Source organism: Tympanuchus pallidicinctus, unplaced genomic scaffold (assembly GCF_026119805.1).
Source record: "Tympanuchus pallidicinctus isolate F22 unplaced genomic scaffold, pur_lepc_1.0 scaffold5, whole genome shotgun sequence".
Taxonomy (NCBI): Eukaryota; Metazoa; Chordata; class Aves; order Galliformes; family Phasianidae; genus Tympanuchus; species Tympanuchus pallidicinctus.
Window position 1 is genome coordinate 13,741,383 of NW_026294769.1, and position 24,248 is coordinate 13,765,630.

General features: G+C 37.4%; 1 protein-coding gene across 1 annotated transcript in view; it reads right to left on the minus strand.

Moving 5' to 3' along the window:
* The window catches only part of MOCOS (molybdenum cofactor sulfurase), a 205,191-nt gene that overhangs the window by 103,834 nt on the left and 77,109 nt on the right, over window positions 1-24,248 (minus strand). The window lies entirely within an intron of this gene.

Below are 24,248 nucleotides of genomic sequence, written 5' to 3' on the forward strand. Positions count from 1 at the left end.
TCATACTTGAAGAAGAAATATTGGTAGAAATACATGCTACACCAACCTGGGGCATCCTGCAGTCATATGCTTTACCGTAAAACCTACAAAGCTGTCTTCACTCTTTGGGAGCTCAGAACTACTGTAATACACAGAACTCTTATGCATTTTTTCCACTTCTACATGACAAGTATATGGTAGTCAAATAATCAAGTTACAAAAGACAGAGAGAGGTGAGAGATGGTGAAAACAAGAGAACTGGTTTGGACTGAAGTATCTCTGGTGAGATGATTCAAATAAACAAAACCAGTTGTTGAGAACCTTCCATAGGAAAAAGGGTTTTGGATAACATCAGATACTTTCCTCTCACAGAAATACGTACTACCTTCACTTTTTACACATAATTTCGAAAGCACAAGATGAGAAAATTCGTTGAGTTCAATCCTTAACATCAGAACCAGCAGCAAACAAAACTAAGTGCGCACAAAATAATTACCTGTGATTTGGCCTTTGTGAGTAGTTATACAACATATTACAGAAGACTTTGACTGATGGAAGCTTTGATCTGAAGAACTGTAAGTTTATGTGGCACAGACAGATAAGCAACCCAAAACAATGCTTTCAGCTTGAAAGAGGCAAATTGAAACATTCATCGAATTACTTGGTCAGGAAAACTGGACTGAAGATATCGGGGTCACAAATATAGAGGAGACCTAGAGGTACTTGAAGTCCAAGTTCAAAAATGAATGTAATTTGCACCCCAAAAAGTGGAAAAGAGAGAGAAAAAATTCTAGAGAAAACCTCCAGAAACAACCTGCACTAAAAAATGGTCTTAAGATTTTAGCACTGCTTGTAAAAGCTGATACGAAACCAGAAAAAGACTGCTAAAAAAAAAAAAGAGGCTACTTTTGGAAAGACAGAAAGCACAAGGATGAAGTGAGAATTCCCCAGAGCCAAGCTGTATTAGACTCCGATGAAGTAAATTAAACTGAACAGCAAACCATTATTTACTTAAAAGGAAAATAAAAATAATATGTAGTACATACAATATATAATAAAATAAAGAATATAAACAACAATAATAAAAAAAGAATTATTGTTATTCAATGAGCAAAGAGGTGGGAGAGGAAAAAGGGCCTGGAAATCAAATAAATACTACTTGTCTTTAGTTTTTAAGGACTCTGAAGAAAAACATAGGTCACGACAGGGTGAGTCATGGCTGGAAGTGTGTAGAAAGTGTGAAAATTGAAGTTATTGCAACTGGTGTGGAAACTAACCTCAAAGGCTTTAATGTACTTCAGCAGAGGAAAACAGACAAACTATGTCCCAGAATAGTACGAAATTGACATAAAAACTCTCAAGTCCAGCAACACACACCAGTAAACAAATTTGTCAACACTCACATAAAAAGCATTAAATACAGTATTTCTGTTGAAGCAAGGGAAACAAGAGTGATCCAGGTAACAATGTGTTACGTACTTCTTGAAAACAAATTCTGAAGCAAACAATTAACTAAATAAAAGCAGGCTCCACCAATGATGAACTTTGCCAATGGAAAATACAACCTAGAGAGGCTGCCTTTTGCACAGCACACTGTTTTTCTGGGCAAAGGAAATGCAAAAGAACCAATTTATCTGTATTTCAGCAAAGCATTGCCTATAGTGCCACATGAGAAGCTATTACAGAATAAGGATTATTGGAAGAGTGCTATAGTAGGCTAAGAAATTGTGCTGAAAGGGGAACTACTAAGCAGGGAAAAGGTTACTTGTTTAGTACCTCCAGGACTTGGTATGGGACAAGTGTCTCTTTTAGTAGTAATGACCTTGGCAAAAAGGTAGTCGTAATGTGAGTATAAAACAGGCTTATGAAATGAAACCTGGAAATTGTCAGAGCAGAAGACAGGGCTGTATACTGTATACAGAAAGAAACAGATCTTTCTGAAAACCCTAAACATAGAAACAAGATGAAACATCCAATGTGCTGTAATGCACAGTATATATCATAGTACGCATAAACCATAATAAAGTTAGGGATTATTGACATTAGCTTCTGCCGAGGAGGACTGTTGATCAGATCAGCTCTCAGCTACCAGCATCATAGTCAAGAAAACATGCAAGGATTTACAGATAGAAAAATGCTAGCTCAGTCAATGAAGATCTGATACAATTTTCCATGGCATACTTTGTATGATGATCAGAGAAAAGGACAGACCATCTTATGAAAGTGTTCAGTTCGTTTAGTATGGAAGCCTAAATCTAGGCAGAATTGCTCTCAGTACGTCAAAAATAGAACAGGGGAGTAATAACCAGGGAGGAAATAGAGCTACTTAAGCTATGGGATAAAATGCAGATAAATGATCAGACTGAACACAGCGTAATGCAGACTGCAAAAGCATAATACAGACTGCAAATTAGAAGTTTTGTGTTCAAAATGAGATTACAGAACAGTTTCCCAACAGGATTAGTAGGAACAAAACAACAACAGCATGCCCTTCTGCCCCCCACGCCAAAGTCTAACATATAGGCTCAGTAGTAAAGAAGAGATTACACTGAGTGTTTTTGTCAGCAAACTGATACCACCACCCAGAACGCTCCTGACACTCCTAAGAATCCAGTAAATGGAAATGCTGAAATACAACTCCTGTCAGTTTACTAAAGTACAAATGAAATTACATAAATACCAAAGCATCTAACTTTGGGAACATCTTAAAACTTAGGAGTCATCTCTCTTGAAGATTTCCCATGACCAAGCCTGTTCCCACTGACTACACATTAAGATCGCACTGTCTTGTGCAACACTGCTTGTACAGAGCCTGTGTCTAGAAAGAGCAGAAGCAATGCACTTACTAGCAGCTTTCTTTTCCTATAAATTCACAAATATTCCGTACCAGCCTGACAGTATGATTTATCAACTAGTTCCATATGCTCCCAGTAATGAGGTGAGGGTACTGAGGAACAATAAGATAATTTTATTTAGATTAATTGTCATGGAAATAAAAGCTGATCTTGACAGCTGTATGATTTTACAAAATGATGTTAACACAATAAAAACACCCACTCCCATGACTGTTTTTGTCATGTAAAAGTGAAAAAAAAAATCTCACTACCTCAATCATCACAAGACAGAAAAGAATTGTCAAGAAAGAAGATTGTACAGTGACATTTTAATGCAAAATACTCATTTGAAAAACACAACATGTACCGTCATAGTATATCAGCTATTCTCTCTTATCAATAAAAGCACTTTCACAAAAAACACTAATCACACTTTGATGACTGTGTAATCCTCCAGTGTATTTCCTTGCTGAAAACAGAGAGGTTTTTTATGTGCTATGGAGAGCAGAACAACAAATCTAAGACAAAAAGACAACATGAAAGTTTCACAGAATTGCATAAACACACTACTGAGAAAAATCTATGGTGTCTATAAAGAGCCCACCAGAGAAGAGTTCCTCTTAGTTTATTTGCCAACCTACAAATAACCAGAGCTGAAATGAAAATACTTGCTTTTCCACTGCTTGGCTGTTTCAGACACAATGCACAGGTATTTCAAGGACAGGCAGCCAGCTAACTGCAGCTTGTACAATGATAGAAGTCTCGTATAAGAAGAAATATCCAATGGAAGACTAAGCTTGCTCCAAATGTAACAGTGTCTCCTGAGACTTGCTAACCACTGGAGATAACTAAATACGGAAGAAATCAGGTAGCTCTGCATGCAGGGAATTCCTACCAACACACAGAAGTATCACTGCACTTGAAAGTACGCTTAGAACTATGTAAATAATGTAGTGCTTTGCAAAATCATTTTTAGGAAGATAGGAAACAAAAACAAAAAAAAAAAAAAAAGAAGGAATAAAATAAAATCCCATGCATTGAGTTGATGTAGGTTCTGACTGGCTATAAGGGCACCATAACACTGTGTCACAGCTGGGTGGTAAACGGGCATGTAACGTGTCCAGCCCACACGAGTTGCCAGGTACTCACATTTCCCCATAAAAATGAAAACAGTCTGCCTGGGAACTCCCTGACAGCATGAGGTGTTGCAGTGGAAACCAAGTACGAATTTGGAGAGAAAGGCAGATGGAGTTGCCATTCATAAACATAGTACACAGCTTATTGGGAAATACAGAGAGCATATTAGATATATGTATATTCAAATAAAGTCTAAACACCAACCACTCAGTATTTTAGTGGTCAGAGGAATCTCTGATTTTAACACTAGTTTCCTGTGTCAGAGACCTGTTATGTCATATAAAAGTCCCGCAGGCTATCCTAAAGCGATATAATCAGTGGGTCACTGCAATGTTTTCTTTTTCCAATACAACTATTCACAGAATTAATTTTAAATATAAATCAGATACTTTAATCCTTTGCACATGTAGAAAAGCTCATATAAAATCTAGTAAGACTTGTCAGGCCATTCACTATTATGATCTATCAGCTATGCTTTGCGAGACTTCTTTCTGCCACCCTCCCTTCCCCATATATGTAAACGTTTGCCTTACAGAATACAATTACTGAAAAAACTCAGTTGAGATTAGATTTCAGTTATAATTAATGATGAATGTGTCAAAGTATTATGATGTTGTTTATCACGCTGCTTGCAATGCAATTTAGTGCAATAATACTAAGACTTGCTATGTGACAGTTATTCAGCATTTAAGTCTTCTTAAGAGGCTCTGCAGAGCATCCTGAATGCTAACTATGGGAAGATTATGTTATACAAAAGCAGCTTCAGGCAAAACGTAGCGACAAGTTGCTAGAAACCAGCAATAGCTCTTAAATCTTATGTTATCTACAAGATGAAATATAATAATTAAATGATCTAGACATACTGTAAAGCTAATGAGAAATCCAAAGGATAAATTTAAAAACTTGCATTAATAGGCAATTTGGCCATATGAGGAAAAAAAGAAAAACTTATCTGTTTTTTCTGATATAATTTCTTGAAAGATTTCTTCCTTTTAAAAGTGTTCATACACACAGAAGATGGGAAACTAAGATCTCAGGGGGCAAAAAAAAACAAAAAACTTTGGATGCCATAGACAGCTCAGGGTATCTCACATAAGTCTTAGCTGCCCTGACTTTTCTTTTTTCCCTCTCTTTGTAGTCACTAAATGCATTTCCTTTCATCTCAGATTAGGTTAAAGAAATTTTTCCCCCTCAGGGGATCCCTGTTGAATGCTTGTGTGTAGGTTTGTGAGACTCATAGCAGGACTTGGGGTGTATTCACTGCAAGTCTGCAGTGATGAGCCACATGCCGGCCCACCTCAGTGCTTCTCCTGATCACCTCAGATTTGAGTGTTTTTCCACACGTTGCCCATGACAACGAAACAATCATAACTGATTGCTGCATGTCCTGATCGAGAAATTAGCAGGCATAGAGGGAAACAATAAAGAATATGCTCATTCATTTTGTATTGATAAAGGTTAAAATGTTTTAATGCTACTTCTTTTCTTGATGCACGGAGTGACTTTTAAGTGAACTAGTAGTAGAGAAAAACAGTTCATTTAGGAATGCTGTTTTCAAATTGCAACATGATGGAAATTCAGACTTAAAGTCAAAACTGCACATAATGATTGGCTTGCTTTAAGTTTTCACTACACAATAGCATTCTGTCAATATATCTCAGAGCATTTCAGTTCACTAATGTGTTGTAAGTTCATCCTGCAAAAGTCAAATATTCTTCAGAGACTCAATTCTACCCTCTGACTAAAAAGCACAATTCTCCACAAGTTCTTCTGAAAACAAACCAAATACTTAAAGAGCACTGAGCTCAACAGCCATAAAATACATGTAACCTTGCATTGAGTTCTACCATTCCTGTAGGAACAATTCTAAAACATCATTTCATTAGTATAAACCTATAGACATATCTATTACTAACATCTCGTTACTATGTCTGTAATGTAAAGCAAACAAACAAAAACAACTACAACAAAAACCTCTAATTCTTGTTGAGTTATAACTTCTTCAGATAATCAATCATCTATGTTTTAGTAACAAGCATGTGTTCTGCTTTCTAGCAGACCTTAGCTACAGACAAGCAAACTTGCTCTTTTAAGAGTACTTTGTGTCTAATATTGCCTATTTTTTTACAGAGAGAACATATCTGATAATACATTGTCAAGATTTCACCTAATGCAGACTTGCATTTACTAAAGTTTTTAAAGGTACATTTGTTATTGGAATTCAGTTCCGCAGATAAAATGTTTAATAAAACTTGACTAATGTCTTTGTTCAATTAGCTACCATACCATCAATTGAAATTCTGGTGTTCAAACTCACTGGAACCATTTCAAAGGCTCCTTTGAGAAAAACAGAATACATCAGTGAGGTAAGTGGAAGATTTTCAGGAGGTATATCATCCTGTATTGGCACATCCATCATCACAAAAAGCTTGGAAAATTTTAAGCGATGCGAAAAATAATCAGCATTTTTTACCACCTTATGTCACCATAATAACAAATGCAAATACGTGAATGGATGGAAGATAATACTGATTATCCATGTTGACAGATACTACTTAGCCACAGAGAGCCTGGCAAAAATTGACTCGAGAAGCACTAGTCCCTGGTCTAAAGAGTGCACATACAGATTTAAGTGTGAGCCCCAGAATCTCTGAATCATTGCAGTGACACCCCTCTTAGCAGCAGAATGCTCTACAGCACTCACTTCTTCTCTATACCAGAGGATAGTTGTAACCATGTACTGTTTTTGCACTAGTAGAATGAGACAGAATCATAGAATCACAGAATATCCCAAGCTGAAAGGGACCCATAAGGACCACTGAGTCCAACTCCAGGCTCCACACAAGATCACCCCAAAATCAGACCATATGTCTTGAGAGTGTTGTCCAGATGCTTTTTGAATTCCAGCAGCTCACTGCCCTGGGAAGGCTTTTCCAGTGCCCAAACACTCCCTGGCGCAGACCCTTTCCCTGACCCCCAGCTGTCCCCCCTGATGCAGTTCCATGCTGTTCACTGTCGCTGTCACATGCAGCAGAGCTCAGTGCTGCCCTTCAGCTCCCTGTGAGGAGCTGCAGCCGCCATCAGGCCTCCCCTCAGCTCTTCTGCTCTGGGCTGAGCCAACACAGGGACTTCAGTTGCTCCTCAAATGTCTTCCCCTCTACACTCTTCATCAGAATGGCAGCATGTTCCCTGCTTTAGCTTAAATCACGGGTGTCAAGAGAGGGATGGTGCCCAAGGGACTGGCAGGAGCCCATACAACAGTTCCCACCATGTCCTTACGGAGTATCAGTGAGAAATCGCTTTGTTACCTTTGCTTGCTGTTTTGCCTCGAAAAAATAGAAGCTACTATTTCTCAATTAAAAATAAATAAATAAATAAGGTTTTCATTAATGTCAAGGAAGTCATCTAGACTTCCTTCTCTGCTTAAGGGGAAGTATATGACAGTTGTCTTAGTTTAGAGTTACAGTCAAACTCAATCCTCACAAACCATCCACTGCTATGAAGAAATGTGACTTAGATTACTTGAAATTTCTTTCCCATATACCTGTGAGGTACACGTGCTCAAAGTTTATCCTGATTAGACCAAACTGGACATCTTCCAAACCACAGCTCATATTCTGAATCAGGGCAGCCAAGCATTCAGCTTGGGCAACTCCCCTATGCTACCCTGCCCAATGCCAGCTCACTGCTACTTCTAATACCTTTCATCCTTACAGGAACATTCCTATAAAGAGATGATAACAAAATACACGCAGTATCCATTAGCCTAAATGCAACCATAAGTTTCTCATCTTCATATGCATGTTTTCCTCAGTCACTAGCTGAAAACAAATCTTCATAAAGCTCTTACTGAACTTTTTGCAATGTCCTCATCAGGCAGATGAATATTATTCTTCCATTCAGTGAAGGTGAACTGAAGCCTAAAAAGGGGAATGCTGGGGTCTTTGTTCTGATATACTACAGGTTCCTTTTTCAGGTGCTACTCTTTTGCCAAATGCTTGCAATGTTGGATTTCAGAATTTAACACTGGGTAGGGGAATAAAATCCACAGCTACTTTCAAAAACGTTAAGTAGCAAAGACACTTCCTAAATTCAAACAAATAACAAGATTACGCAACTTGTAGACGAAAGATGGTCCAGATCTCTCAAATCCTAAGAATGGCCATTAGTTATAGGTTATTACTCCTTAGTGGAGTCAAAGTACACCACCAGACTGCATCCTAAATAAAGAACAGCAGATAATCAATATTATGTACATCTAAGATACAAAGCTGTACAGAGAGATTGCATAACAACAGGATTTTATCTGGAATAGAACAAGAATTCCCTAGAGTAGAGAAAGAGAAAATATTTAGTTTCAGCATCTCTGAAAAGCACAACTAATATGACTGTTAAACACGTGAAGATTGCTTTAAAGTACCAAGGGACTATTTGAAAGCAACATAAAGAAGATACTGTCAAAAAAAGTAATGCCACCATACAGACTGTACTGTACTTAAGCTCTATTGGTCAGTAAGGTTTAGAGGCATGTGACCAAATAACGGGCTCTCACTGGCATCAGTTGAGCACTTCACAGCAGGATGCAATGTGGCACCACAAAGCATTTCTTAGCTTGTAAGATGTAAAAAAAAAACAAATAATCATTTATTTACTAGATACTTTTTTCTTTTTCTTTTTTAAAAGGGTTGATAAATCCTTCAGAAACAAGATAGCATAGGTGCAGTTGTTGAGCATACTGGATACATTTATACTTGCTCTAAGAGAACACAGTAAGCTAGCATTATTCTAGCTGTTCTACCTCCTTAAGTGCTTACACACATATTAATTAGTCCATGGCTAATATTTATGCTAAATAAGTTTTTGCACTGATCCCTCCTGGAGACAGTAGGCCCTCACACAGCTCTCTAGAAGACTTACATATCTTGAAAAGTATCTATTTTTCTTGGGTTAGCAGAATATCCATCAGACACACCTACTGGGTAAATGCAAATAAACTATGCTTGCATCAGCATAGGTAATTTATAATTAAGGAAGTAGCACTGTTAGCAGTGAATAGTCTCTAGCCTAACAGAAACTGACAGAAAATTGATTCCAAACTAGAAAAGAAATCTTCACATGTGAGGCTAGTTTTGAAGTTGAACGAGCTAAACTACATCATTTGTTGGTGAGAAAATATGCTGATAGGACAGCCTCAATTTAAGCAAAATATGTCATAAAGAACAGAAAAATCTGTATTTACTTCCAATACAGTCAGCTAAATTCTCATTCTTCAACAATGAACACAATGTGGCAAGAAAAAGCTAGAGATAAACTAAATTGAACATAGCGTAATTATATATAATTGTAATTGAACTAGTAATTCTTTTTCTTAATTTGAGTCTTTATCAAATGTCTGAAGAAATATTTATAATGTAACTGGTATGCACAGTGGCACTATCATAATTCACAATGCAAATATAGGGCATTTTTTAAAGCTTTTCTTAGGAGTGAAGTATCATCAGGGCTTTGCAAAACAAACAGAACAAAACAAAAACAATGGAGAGAAAACAGAATAATGAGTCAACATTTCACTGGGATAATCTTACAAGGAAGATCATAAAAATGTAATTAAAAAAAAGCCCACAAAACTGTCACTAGTATTTAGTCTGAATGTCAACATTTTCTAGCAATGCTGGGTTTCTGCAAACAGGATTATTATTGATGCATATCATATATGCCAAGAAGGTCTTATTCTCTTATGATGATGCTGTAAAGCAATGCTAAAAGGGAAAAGACAAACTTTGAACTTTTCATAAAGAATTCCTCATTTTAAATGGTAATCAAATTGCCAGGGTGAAAAGGATTCAAGGTTTTATCTCTTCATTGACTATTTTCCCCTCAATTGAGGAAGTAATTAAAGTAAAAATACTATGACAGAATGTTGGACATAGTGTAAGGTAATGCTGTCTTCTTGGATCTGCCCAGAGCCTGAAAGAAGACCCAACAGGGATCTGCGCCTCCAAATGTATTTGTGGTTGTTTAGATAGGTACATTATTAAACAAACATCAGAAAACAACAGACATCACGCCTCACTGAATTTTAATTGCCTGAGGTTGCAGAATCAGGTCCAGCTTTAAGTGCAAGATGCAGTCTAAAAAATCAATCATTAATGTAGACACTGTTCACCTACACTGGGTATATCAAAATTAAAAAAAAAAAAAAAAAACACACAAAAAAAACACAAAAAATAAAACAGTTCTAAAATGATACTGCTAAGTGTACTTATTTTTCCTAATTATTTTTAGAATTAGGAACTGTTCAAAGATGCTTTATAAATAAGATTATCTTACTTTCCTCCTGTGCTGTTTAGGTTAATGTCACACAATGACTGTCAGGAAAGTCTTACTATTTTTTCCTTTATTTTCTGCAAAGTGAAACAGATGTCAAAGATATTTTCCCCTATGGAAAAGAAAGAAATGGTACTGTCACTGCTTTCTTTTTTTCTTTCTTATTTTTTTTTTTTTTTCCTGGAGATTGGTAATACATTTTGTAATTATTTCACTGTGGGATGTCAAATCACTGTGGTATATGAAGGCACAAAGTCTCTATTGTAATTGATAAGTATATGTTCCAGTGCAAATGAAGTTACACTATGCTTTGTCTTAAATTTAAGAACTGAATTTGATTGCTGCAATAAGACTATTCCCTAGAAATCAAACTTTGTTAGAATTCCGTTTTCAGCTTAAGGAGAAATGGACATGAAGCAGAAGGCAGTGTCTGGGTGTTTATTTTCAGGAGAGAACTTACCAGCCTGATTTAATGGTGTCTAAACCTTGTAAGGCAAGTTCTGTAAGGAGTGGTATATTTCCCAGCTGTAGCAGTTGGAGCAATAAATCAGGTTACTGCAACTCATGAGCCTTGCCTCACCTGAATTTTCAGACTGTCGTGACAACAGCTCCCACATCTTTCGAGTGCCACGGGCAAGGATTTGGCTCAGGGCTTCTGGTTACATCACCACATGCAACCTACAGCGCAGGCTTAACATTGCTACTCCTCTGCTGCTAAAATAACAGAGGTGGGTACAGTGTATGTTTCCAGTTTTTCCCTAATGAAACTTTGAGATCTTGTCACGTATTTAGGTTTTAAAATGGAAATGCACTGGCACAAGAAAAGTGTAAGCAATATTTTCCTATTAGCGCTCTGAAAAAGCAGTGTATGCCTGGAAAGTTATCAGTGTGATCAATCAGCTATTACCACAGAAAGAGCTAAGGATCACATTTTTTATTCTCAGGGCAGTACCGCTCAAAGCCTGTTTGAACCACAAGGAGCCTTATAAGAGTCACCCTATGACAGGTTCACTGAGTTGATACGCTGATGTTTTCTGTACCATCAAGTTCTTCCATTGCTTTGTAAACTTAATCTGTAACTGAAATCAAACACACCTCAGAGAAGCTCAGAGAAATGTGAAGAGGCTCCTGTTTTTATTTCCTCCTCCTGTCACTAGGCACTGGGGCCAGTGTCCCAGGTACCTTGGGTGTTAACCAAAGCTGCTATCTTAAGTATGTGCTGAGGAAGAGGGACAATTTAAGGGAAAAATGCCCATCATGGAACGTGTTATATCTATCCACGTGGTTTATTATTTGGTCAGTAACTCCATGAAAGAAGTCAGCAGGGCCATAATCTTGTTCTTGTCTGTGTGTATATAGTTTTTCTTTCTGTACACATAATTTGTACCTTAAAAATGTGTTGTCAGAATCATTAGTGGACATAACTACAGAAAGAGAATAGTGCTCGTTCTCCTCCCCCTCCAGGACACCCACACATGAGCTAATTTGGCAGCCCTGCCAAATGTTTTACACCTTTCAACATGCCACTACAGATAAAGCATGAGTCCCGCTCACTATTTAGCTGTGGCTGGGCTTGTTACATTCCTCACCTACCTGGGGAAAAAAATGTTTCAAAAATCTCAAATTAATGGATTATTAATCTTTAACTGGAGAAAGAAGCAGAGATAAGAAAAGTTTACTTAAATAAGATGTTCTGCTGAGAATTCTTACGATCATATAAATTTTTAACGTTCCTGCAGCCATTCAAATAGCTAAAGGTAGATCTCGTTGGCTGTTAAAATTGCTTCATTAAGTACAAAATGATCTCTTCAAGATTCACGTTCCCCTCTTGAGCTCATAATTTAAATAAACCAGGCTAGGATAAGAAATCTTCCCTTATCTTCGACTCACAGTTCTGATTGCCAAGCATTTGTGTTCATCAGGCAGGAAGGGAGATTAAATGAGAACTTATTCAGTACTCCCTGCATGACAGAAGTATGTGGTAACTTACATTTTCCTGCACATAGAGGACAGAAATGAAATCCATACTTGCTACATTTTAAGCACAGTTATACTATAAGGTTGATTCATCAAACAATCTGAAAACTTCATACAGATGATCTTAGAAATCTACTGTGGCACGCACAATATTACGCTCAGGATCTGGTGATATTAACAGCAGGCATTATTTTCTCTATTCATATATATTGCTGTATTACAGAAACCTTTAGAGAACATAAAATGAATGCATCCTGATTCTATATTCCTAAACATATTTCATATGAATGTAGACTGTGAATGTGTTCATACCATGGACTTTACTCTGTGATAGGAAGAAGGATTTATAGTAAATATTTAGGAGGTCTGCTATAAACTCACACAAAGACAAGGACATTGTCTTTGAACAAGAGCAGCACAGTACAGCTTGAATTTGCATTTAGTACAGAAGCTGAACACAGTCCAATGTCCATTTTGATGGAGTTTACACATACAAAGAAAATCATGGACGTGCTAAACATTCTCAGAAATAAAACCATATCGTTAAGACAAAAAGAGCTTCATTATATTCTATTACTTAAAACATTTTGCTGACCAAGTCCTTTATAGATGTCTGTTTGAAAGTTAGCCATATCACAGCATTTAGTCATGCAATCTTAGAATCGTTGAAGTTAGAAAATATCTCTAAGGTCTAGCCCCACCACCTACTTAACACCGATATTGCTCAGTAAACTATGTCCCTAAATATGGCACCTACATGTTCCTTGAATACCTCCGGGGACAGTGACTCCACCACCTCCCTGTGCATCCTGTTCTGGTGCCTGACTGCTCTTTCAGAGAAGTTCTTCATAACATCCAACTTGAGCCTCCTCTGGTGCAACTTCAGGCCATTCCCTCTCATCCAATCGCTATTAATTGGGAGGTCAACCCCACCTTGCTATAACCTCCCTTCAGGTAGCTGTAGAGAGTTACAAACTCTCCCCTGAGATTCCTCCAGACTAAACAATTCCAGTTCCCTCACCAACTCCATAAGACATTTATTCCAGACCCCTCACAGCTTTGCTGCCCTACATGCTCCAGGACCTCAATGTCTTTCTTGTAGTGAGGGGCCCAAAACTGAATACAGCACTCAAGGTGCTGCCCCACCAGTGCTGAATAAAGAGGGATGATAACTTCCATGCTTCTGCTGGCTGCACTAGTTCTGATACAAGCCAGAATGCCATTGGCCTTCTTGACCACCTGTGCACACTGCTGGCTTACTTTCAGCCAAGTTTTAACCAATACCCCCAAGTTCTTTTTGCACCACACAACTTTTCAGCCACTCTACCCCAAGCCCGTAGCGTTGTCTGGGTTTGTTGTGAGCAAAATGCAGGATCCAACATTTGGTGTTGTTGAACTTCATTCCATTGGCCTCAGCCCATCAATCCAGCCTGTCTCTGAATCTCTCTGCGGTCCTCACTAAAATTTAAAATTGCACTTAGCATCCTTAGGAGTGTGTGCATTAACTCACTGCAAAGCCACCACTCAGCGACTCAGAATGGGAATAGTAACATCTCAAATTTAAAATTCAAGGCAGTCAAAACAAGCAGGCAGGAAGGTTTCCTCAGTTATTTGTCTACTACTGGTAAATCAACCACAGCTATTTGCTTATGTGTGTTCTTATATACACTGACATACATAAAAACCCTAATTCTTCAGAAAATGCCAGCCAAAGGGCATGTGCCTGCTTCTACTTGTTGATCTGGTTTGATCATCACATTCATTAAATGCCAAGAGCATAATTCTTACGAACAATTAGGGAGGCAGTTTTCCTGCTCATCCTCAATTCAGTAGCAATTTGTCTATGAAAATCAACTAGAAATGTCTAGATAGTGAATCAATGATAATTTGTGTACTTTTAATTGCTTTAAATGATTAAAAGGGATTAAATTTGGCATAGAGAAAGTAATCAAAGGTCTCCTGTTGAGTCCAACAGCAGATAAATTGGACCAAGAGGTCCCTACACAGCAGTTCTGCCACTTTCATGCCAGTGATCTTACGCTATTCTCATTTACTGCAGCACATTTCTGGAAGCCTGTGAATGCTCTTCCCAAGCTTTTAGCAGAACAGAGGACAACCTCTCCAGGGGTAAAGGTGCTGTGCCAGCAGAAGACTATAATAAAACAGGTTAGAAAATGCAAAAATTTGAAGTCTTGGAAGCCATGGTAACAAGAATGAGAAAATGCGTTGACCTTGCAAACACTACAGAGCAGTGCTAGTACCAAAGTATTAGAAAATATGCAACTTTTTTGTGCTGTGAAAATATGACCGAACAATAAAACTTACATAAAATACAAGTCACATGTAAATTAAAGGTTAATTATGAATTTTCAATCAGATTTTGACTGAAAGATGTCTGCTTTTTGCATTAAGGAATGACCAACAGTTAGGCTTTCCCATGAAATATTTGCATTTCAGTGAAACAGCACTCAAAATTTCAACAAATGGTTTTAACAGTACTTCTCAGAATGAGCATTACAGAGGTTCTGGTACTTTCATGCAACAATTTTAAAAAGAATAGCATTCCACTACTTGTGATTTATTTAATACCTCTAGAAAGATGAGCATGTATTCTCAGTGTATAAACTTGAAACTAAAAAGTGCATCCAAAAAATGCAACGTCTAGCTACGGAGAAAGGAAGCACAGGAATCACAATCAGGGAATATTCCTGCACTGCTGGGTAGTAGAGCAGTATCCAATCTTGGTATGCACAGTAAGATTTCTCACGCAGCAAGAAAAAAACTTAGGTGTATAATAATAAAATAACTGTGAGCAAATGTCTGATATCCGATCACAAAGAGCACTTCCAAAAGGCAGCTTTTGTACATGACACTTACAAATTCTCAGGAACATCCAGGTCATACGGAGGACCGTTTACAAGCAATGAAAAGCAAGGTACTTTTTAGGATATCCACAGAACCCAACAATACTAACGTAAACCCAGAAACAATGATAAATGGATAAATATGAGGGCATTTTTTCATAGCCAGATGTGCAACATTCAAAAAAGACAGGACCACAGCTACAGTCATTTTTTTTCTGACACATGGCAAAACAATGTACACTATCCTTATCATCTTACACAAACCAAGCCAGACCACTGGACTCAAAATGCTAATGTCTTACTCAGTTACGGGTGCTTTCTAAACTACACTGGCAGTCAAATCAATATTAAATTCATTTCCTTAAAAGAAAAAGCCTCATATGTAAATATCACATATGTAAAATCTTATTTTGAAAAACTTCTGTCAGCCAGGGATATGATTTGAACAAGATTAGTGTCAAGTTGACACTAGAAAAAGGTTGCTGAACCCTTATCAATCAAAGATGACTAGAAATAACTTACTGTCCACATACTGGTATAAGGATTATGTTTTTATATGCATGTACACGCTTTGCAGAGTTTGAGAAAAGCCAATCTAAGGTTTGTTTTAACTTCTGTTTCTCAAGACACAGAAAATCTAGTACTAACAGTGGCTCTAGTTCTCTGTTTTGATACGCTATTTCTAAACTAACTCTTCATGCAAAATATAGGAAAAACATAGATGTGCAACAAGATAAAAACAATCTAACATGAACAGTAGCCTCCTTTAATACTGATCAGGACTTCAGCACACCAGCACTCATTTACAGGATGACAGCAGAAGAGCTAAAAGAAAAAAAATATATATTCCATAGGTTGGGTTAACTGGGTTACTGTTACTTAGCTGTAGTTTGTCTTGCCCAAGAAGACAGACCATGCTAAATCTGTTGTTTACCAGAACAGAGTGCCATTTTTCCTCATGTAAACTGGTCATATATTACTGTATATATCGAGACCTATCAAGACAATTCTAATTTAGAACAAAGTGAGTGCTAAAGACAGTTAGATTCATACTAACCTCTTCCTAGCAGTGGATGTTACGAAGAAAAATCCATACAATTTATATTGCTGAACTCACAAACTGTTGACATCAGCAGCAATCCAAAAATGAAAAAAAAGGCCATTTCAGACTACTACCTGGAAGCATAACTGCAAAATGTCTGCCATAAAGGATAATGTAGGAGATACAATCCACTCAGCCTAAGTACTTTCCCAGCTGTAACTCTAAAACTTTTTATCATAAAATTCACCAAAAATAAAGCTATTTCAATCATTTGACACAGCTATTAAACCATAGCAGATGTTATTTGATAATATAAATGCCTAGATGTGGAAAAAGTGGATTATAATAATGCTAGAGAATCTGTCTGATTTTTTTAATTGAACAGACTCAAATGTGGCAGCCAAGTGTTTAATCAAATTGGAGTATTTCCTGTGCCTGTAAATTTTTCTTATGCGTGAAAGTCGGGAAAGATTATTAAATCTTTTTTTTTTTTTTTTTTTTTTTTTTTTTCCCCTCAAGAGCCTTAATATTTTCCTTTTTCTTCTGAATTAAATCTATTTGAGAATCCTGGAGATGTTTCTTTCACAGGTTCCCATGAGTACAACTGCCAGATGCACTCTTGCATACATTTGACTAGTATGAATATGAAAAAAATTAAGAACAAACCCTATGTTTGTACTTGTAATCTTCAAATACTAACCTGAATGAGCTTATCTAAACATTTGAAGGACTCTGGCTTCATATAGACCACTTTTCTCAGTAGTGACCGCTAAACTTGTTAAAAAAGTAGCTCTCTGTAACTTAGATATAAATAAAATATAAAAGAAGATTGATACTACATAAGAAGCCACATAATGTGAGTCATAAAATTTAAGACTGTTCTGTGAGTCTTCTGTTATTAAACAGACCATCCTTTATGGGCATTTCATCTTGCTGTCATATTACAAATACGACTTTATTTACACTGCAAAAATATATCCTCTTAAGTGACAAGACTTGTCTCTGATGCTACTGACAAGTCTAAGTCTGATCTTCAAGAATACCTTTCAAAAAAGAGTTTTGAAGATTGATACGGAGTGAAAGTCACTGTACTTTAAAAAATACCACTGAAAATGAGAATCTCTTTTGAAAGTTCAGGTATATTGTTGCCACATGGATATACGATCGTATGTTTTAATCTTCTTCAGTGGAAACTTTGTGATTAAGATCATGGATTTTGAGAGGTCCATACACAACAGACTGAAAACCACTGATTTTTAATACCTTCTTCCAGAAAAGAGCAAATGAAAGCAGCAAGAAGGGTTAAAATAAACTCGTGACACAATAATGCATTAGAATGTTACAGAAGAAGAAAAGCTTTCTCATTTTCCATCAGGCATTTTTGAACGTAACCATACCATGAGTTTCAGCTGGGAATGGGAATATTTTACCACTGTATAATGATTACTAGAATTGAGGGCAAAATTTAAGAGGAAATAACCAATTTTCCAACAATGTTGGAAGAACTCAATTTGGACTGCATTCAGCCAGTAGTTATAATTGCCAGCCACTCTACCAATTAAAAGCTTGCCATTCTTTCCTGCAATCTTCAGGTATTTCGCTTTGTCATTGTTAATTAGGAAAACAAACAAACAAAAATCCCAAAGACATACATTACTTACAGAGTTCAATAATACAAAGCTTCTCTTTCCAGGTCAAGTGAAACTTTCCACATTGATCTGTAGTGATATTTTCACAATCTTAGTATCATTTTGACACAAATGTTCTGTTCTGCTTTTTTCTGTTTGTCCTCTCTGAGCTGCCTTATCCACCCAGCTCTACATCTGTCCTTTCCCCAAGACCTTAGCATCCATCAGGCCAGTGGCTGATGCTGAGCTGGTCAACCCTTTGCTACACTAGCAGGAATAGGGAGTGGGAAAAACCCCCACTAATGGCTAGAAAAAGCAGCAAGTGTTTTTCTGGGGAAGGATGGAGGATGTGTGGAGGATTTATTCTTTCTGCAGAGATGCAGCTGTGTCCATGAGGGGCCAGGAGTACAGCCAGCAGGTACTGCCCTAGCTCAATGCTTTTGCACGTCTGCACTCTGCAAATCAAAATTCCAGTAATCCCAAAGGAAGCAATAAATTTCTATAGCCAACACGGAACAATTTCAGCATCACTGTGAAAGCATTTAAAACACACACACACATACACACAGGACGATTTAGCATGTAAGAAGTAGGTTAAAATACTGTTAAATATATAAGTTGACCCCCTGACACTAGTCACGGCTCTTCAGTAAGTCTGCCTTAACTTCTGCTTTTGTCTCTAAGACTTCTGCAGTCAAACAAAGAGAATTATACTAATTAAACACTATACCATGGAGTATTTACAGCAATTGCTGTTCTTGAGAACTGCCTGAGGTAAAAAGAGAGAGCAAAAGCTTTAATTCCTGTACTTTGAAGTGAATCAATGCCTTAACATTATCTGAACAGGACTTGCATGTTGTAAATACTGACTGGGTCAAACAGCCAGTCTCACCCTTTTACGTGATAATAGCAAGAACAAATGTTAAGGGGAAAAAAAAGTGTAATTCTTATGCTGAACAAGCTGCCATTGTTTTTTCTCATATATCATATATGTAAATCAATCACAAATGTAAAATCTGCAAAGCACAAAAAACCCACTATGAAATAAATTTATTACCAGAAAATGCTATAAAATCCCAATAGCTGGTGCTACAAATTTATAAAGTTTCTCAAAGAAGACTTAGGGTAGGGGTATGATTCTAAATTTGAGTCTAAGAAATCCCTAGGGTGAAACTGTATCATGACAACTTGCTCACCACAATGACTGCAAATAGGCCTTCTAGCTCAGGCAGGATTTGCACTGTATTTGATCAAAGGCAAAAATCAAGCCCTACTATAGAACAGAATTTCTTTCTTCCTTGCTATCATCTCAAAATACTTTATATTTTAAGACCAATCCATTTTATAATGAGCTCCAAATTTTTCTTTTATTTAAAAATGCATGCATTCTAGCATCCTAGCAATTCATAAGGTTTATTTCATAAGTCAATAATTCAGTGCCTGTTGTATACTGGGATGGAGACTGACATCAAATTGCTGGTTTATCAATACAGATTGATGCTTGATAAGATTTACATGAACCTCTGAGGCTGGGCACATTAGGCATGTGACTGCTACTGGATTTCAGGGAGACAGCTTACTTCAGCCTTCTTTTAAAGGAGAAAATTTAAGAGAGAAAATTACTTCTTTTAAGTAAGAAAATTTGAAGTACAGTCTATATATCTTTGAATTTGTATTTTTTTATTATTTATTTTTGCTGAATATTGCTAAAAAGCATGCAAGATCTACCATTCTCCCACCCCAAAAACCCAATTCCTACCCATATACCCCAGTATTCATTTCCGTGCTGTAGATTGCAGCCTAGGACAAAGATACTCCAGTGTGATGAAACAATTTTCCTGAGAGGCAATGTAAATTGCCTGGCACGGATGCCTCTCTGCTGAAGTAACCAAGTAGTTACAGCCAACTTTGCACTTGTGGAGGTGCCTGTCTGAACCTCTGTGGGAAGCGGAAGTGAATCAAGAACAAAAATGATCTCAAAGGATTACATTCGACTCACCAAAGTATAACCTTCAATTTATTCTAGCTATGTTGAGTTTTTGGGCAATAAAGCAACTTCATTATTGGAAAAAAAAAAATTATCTAGAATATTTAGAGTACAAAAATGATATATGAGTGCCACCTCAATAGTGAGATAAAAAATAGAGCAAAAGTTTTTGAGTATCAAATGCTGAAGAACCTCGCAGACCATGGCAAAAAAAAGCCAAAAAAACAACAAAAAAACCCACCACCCTGAAAATGTCAACTGTCCCCTTCTTCCCAAGAAATAACAAGACGAACTGTTGGAAGCTTTCTAGCAGGTACACTTCAGTAGAGAAGGGAAAAAGGGAAGGTTCTCTTAAGTCTTCTTACAGTTACTCAGAAATCAAATATTCTCCTCCTTCACAGCTCTTGCTTTGAGAAACAGCTGTAAAACTTTTCAGAATTAAATTCCATCAACTAAGTAAAAGTCTTTTATCTGTCTTTCCAACAGGGACAGCATCTGTGAGACTCCTACCCAATTCCACCCCATGCCCTCAGCATCTCATTTCTATGGGACAGTGGCACTTAAGAGGAGGTAGAGCTGACATCTTGGTTTCCTGTTGCATTCAGGCTGGCAAGTCCCAGGCAGTCTATCAGGTGCAGAGGCAGCCTCGCAGTGAACGCCCATTTGAAATTAGATGAAGACCCCTATCACTTCCCAAATACATCGTCTAAAAGTTATCACTTCTGTTTGAAGGGATGGTTGTTGAGGAAGTTTTTGGATTTAGAAATCCTTCTTAAGTGGTCCTGTTTGGAGATCTCAAAAAAAATCTCAAAACCATGTAAGGACCATAACAATATGCTTTGAACAAGTAATACTAGCACCATTTCAGCCACTTCTCACATTAAAAACATCCTATGGACGGAGCCCCAAGGATGTGGGAGCCAGATGACAACACAAGAGACAACTTCAACCAGGAAAATCAGCTTTTTACCAAGGGATTCTAGAGATGTTCTACATCAATTACCCAGACCCACGATATTATACTCAATCCCTCAAAATGATAGCTGTTCTTGGGAACCTAGTAGTAGATCCTTTGGATCCTAACTTTCTGGCTCCATTTTCCTGTCCTTTCCCTTCCTTTCAGCATGGACAAGCTCAGCACGCAATTGAGGATCCAAACTATGTCATTACTTACACATCTGCACAGGTACGCAGACTCCATCCCAACTCTATCTCTACCACAGTTCTCCACTGAGGTACATGGGTGCAACCTAATTAAGCTCATTTCCCGCAGAACTTTATGGATCTCACCTTTTATTGGAAAGTCATATACAACAGCCAGTGAATAACTTCACAGACAGAAAGTTACCGCATCAAGAAAATAAAACACCTTTCCTACTGCTCTGGTTAAGTACACTGCATCATAGATTACAACAGTGTGGCTGCTGCTCTGGGACTGTCAAATCATCCAAGCAGGGGAGACAAGAACCACTAAAATTGGTCAGGAAGAAAATCACGCCATGTGGATTTTCAAAGATGTTGAAAATGCATTTGGAAATGAAAAACACACAACAGCTCACACACTGGTAGACTACAATGCAGATATCCAATTTACAGATAACGCAACAGTGCCTCTTCCCTTAGTCATAAATTCCAGAATGATCAGATTCTGAATAGCACTCCCAGATACAAAAGAAAAAATAGGACAGATGATGAATATTTTATCACTGAATTCTTGCTATATATAATCATATTATTTTATTATCTCATGCTGCGGAGAAAAAAAACAACATGGGAAATGAGGCTAGATTTGTGAATGATATTTTAGAATTTGATATAGAAAGACTGGCTACTGACATGAAATGGGAAAGTATGAAAGTGATTTAAGGGTATTAAAAAAAACTAAGAGTCTGAAATAAAATAATTTATATAGCAACAACAACAAAATAAACTACCAATAACACCAGGAAAAGCTGTATCCATTAAAACAAAAGGTAACAATTCTGACAGTTCTGGGAAGGAAAATGAATAAACACCCTCATTATACATCTCCACTCAAGTTTCACCTTGACTCACAAAAAGCCATTATCTTATTACATTGCACTTTAATTATGCACAAGGGATGCCTACTGCTGAAAGCATCCAGACATACATATTTTAATCTCCTTCTCCAGTAATATTTGTTAGAATGCAGGTTTCCTTATAAATCATAAAATCACAGAATGGCCCAGGTTGGAAGGGACTTCTAGGGTCATCAAGCTCCAACTCCCCTGTCACAAGCAGGGCCACCAGCCTTCATATCTAATACTAGACCAGGCTGCCCAGGGCTCCATCTAACCTGGCCTTGGACACCTCCACGGTCAAGGATTCCACAGCCTCTCTGGGCAGACTGTTCCAGCACCTCAGCACTCTCATATTAAAGAACTTCCCCTGATATCCAGCCTAAATCTTCCCTCTCTCAACTTAAAACCATTTCCCCTTGTCCTGCTGTTATCTACCTTTTCAAAGAGTTGACTCCTCTCCTAAGTACCTAGGCTCCCTTCAGGTACTGGAAGGCTGCAATGAGGCCACCCCACAGCCTTCTCTTCTCCAGGCTGAACAAGCCCACCTCCCTCAGCCTGTCTTCGTAGGGGAGGTACTCATAAATTAGCTCACAAAATGAAACATTTCCATTTGTTCACTTCCAATGTTAATGCAATACTTTAAAAAACCTTTTTTCAAAAGAACTATTTTAAGAAAACAATCTTTAGAAATCACAGAGATGTATCTAAAGAAAGACTGAATATGGAGCTCAGCAATGGTGCTCAGGATCAACAGTGGGAACACAGAGGTCAGAAGAGATCCCAGAGGGTCTTAAGTCTCAGCTCCTGCCCAAAGCATGTCCAGCTGGAGCTGATCGCTAAATGTCTTCCCAGCTGGGTTTAGGCTGGAAGCTCCTTTCTGCAAATTAGCTGTTTATACAAGAAATAATGATTTGTGTTTTAGACACTAGTGATGAAATGGAAACATGGCCACAGATAAGGTAATCATTAGCTTTGGCCACGATGGCTGGCTTTCTCATCTGTTCCTATCTGCTTTGTGTGTTTTATTATTCGGAAACAACTCGAAAGATACACTGAAGCAAAGCGCCACAATGTCTGAATAGGAAAAAAACCCATATGGAACAGCATGGAGACTACTGATTGAGACTTTCAATGCTATCATTTTTTATTTTTACAAGAAATGGTTATCCTCATTCCTTGACCTATCTTTGAAAATGTCAGCTTCTGTAGGCAGGACTTTAAGCGTCCAGAGTTCACAAGGGATTATGGACAGCATCAATAATGCTCTAAACACAAACTTTTAACAATTAGGTTTTCAAATAAAAAGCAAAGGAGTAGATGAAAACAGAAGTAAATATCAATATACGAGTCAAACTGAGTGACACTGGTGTCTACCAGGAACTAGTATCAATCACATGTCTGTGTCCAGGTGTCAGATTTGATTATATGTTAGGTTCCCTCAAACCAAGATTAGACACTCTGCTCTCAGCCTGAGAAATTCAATTGGATAAATTTCCTTGTTTATAACTCTGGCCTAGAAGAAGGTTAAAGCAGGCCTTTCTTCTTACCCAGTAACAAAAAAAAAAAAAAAAAAAAAAAAAAAAAAAAAAAAAAAAAAAAAAGCCCTTGAAAATTTTGGGAACCTCAAATGCCTGAATGACTTAAAAGCAGACACCCTCTGAAGACTCTTGAAAAACAGATAGAGCTTCCTCAAGATTCCTGCATACCTTTCCAAAAGGTGTAAAAGAAGAATTGAGATCTGTCACGTTTATCAGATATTTTCATCTGCTATGGAACATCAGGAGTTATGTGTCAATTATCTCTAGTAAGCTACTCAGAAATTAGAGTCTACCCAGGTCAAATTAAAGCAGGCTTTCTCCTTGACTTGCAAGTGATATTGGCGCACCATAACATCCCACATTTTTGTGCCCTTTCCTTCTGATGCACAATGAGTAATTTTGTTGCACTTAAAGGCCTTTTTGGTTTTAAAAAAAAAACCAACACAGAAGCAGAACTCAGAACAATAATACTTCCCTGTTGTTTGTTTTTGGTTTTTTTGCTTGTTTGTTTTTTTAAATAAGTTAAAGGATTAAATGGCTGTTCACCTACCAATTTTCATTTCTAAAATAATATGTAGCTTTGTACTTGAAGAGAGCCAGCTTAATGGAGCTAGCCACTACATTTACCACTCCAGAACTGAAACACCATAGCAGCACTCATTGCACGTGACTAGGAGAGGTTCACATACATCAAGCATAATGCTCATTATTACACATATACTTGATGAACAGGCATTTACATCATGGGAAATGCTGGACTTTGTGAATACAAACCCATAAACAAATGTAAGGCATGACTGGCTGTATTTATTATTTTATTATTCAGGGAGAGAGGCAGAAAGATCAAGTATCACCAGCAGTAGTATTTCAGTATGCTAAAGAACTACGGATGT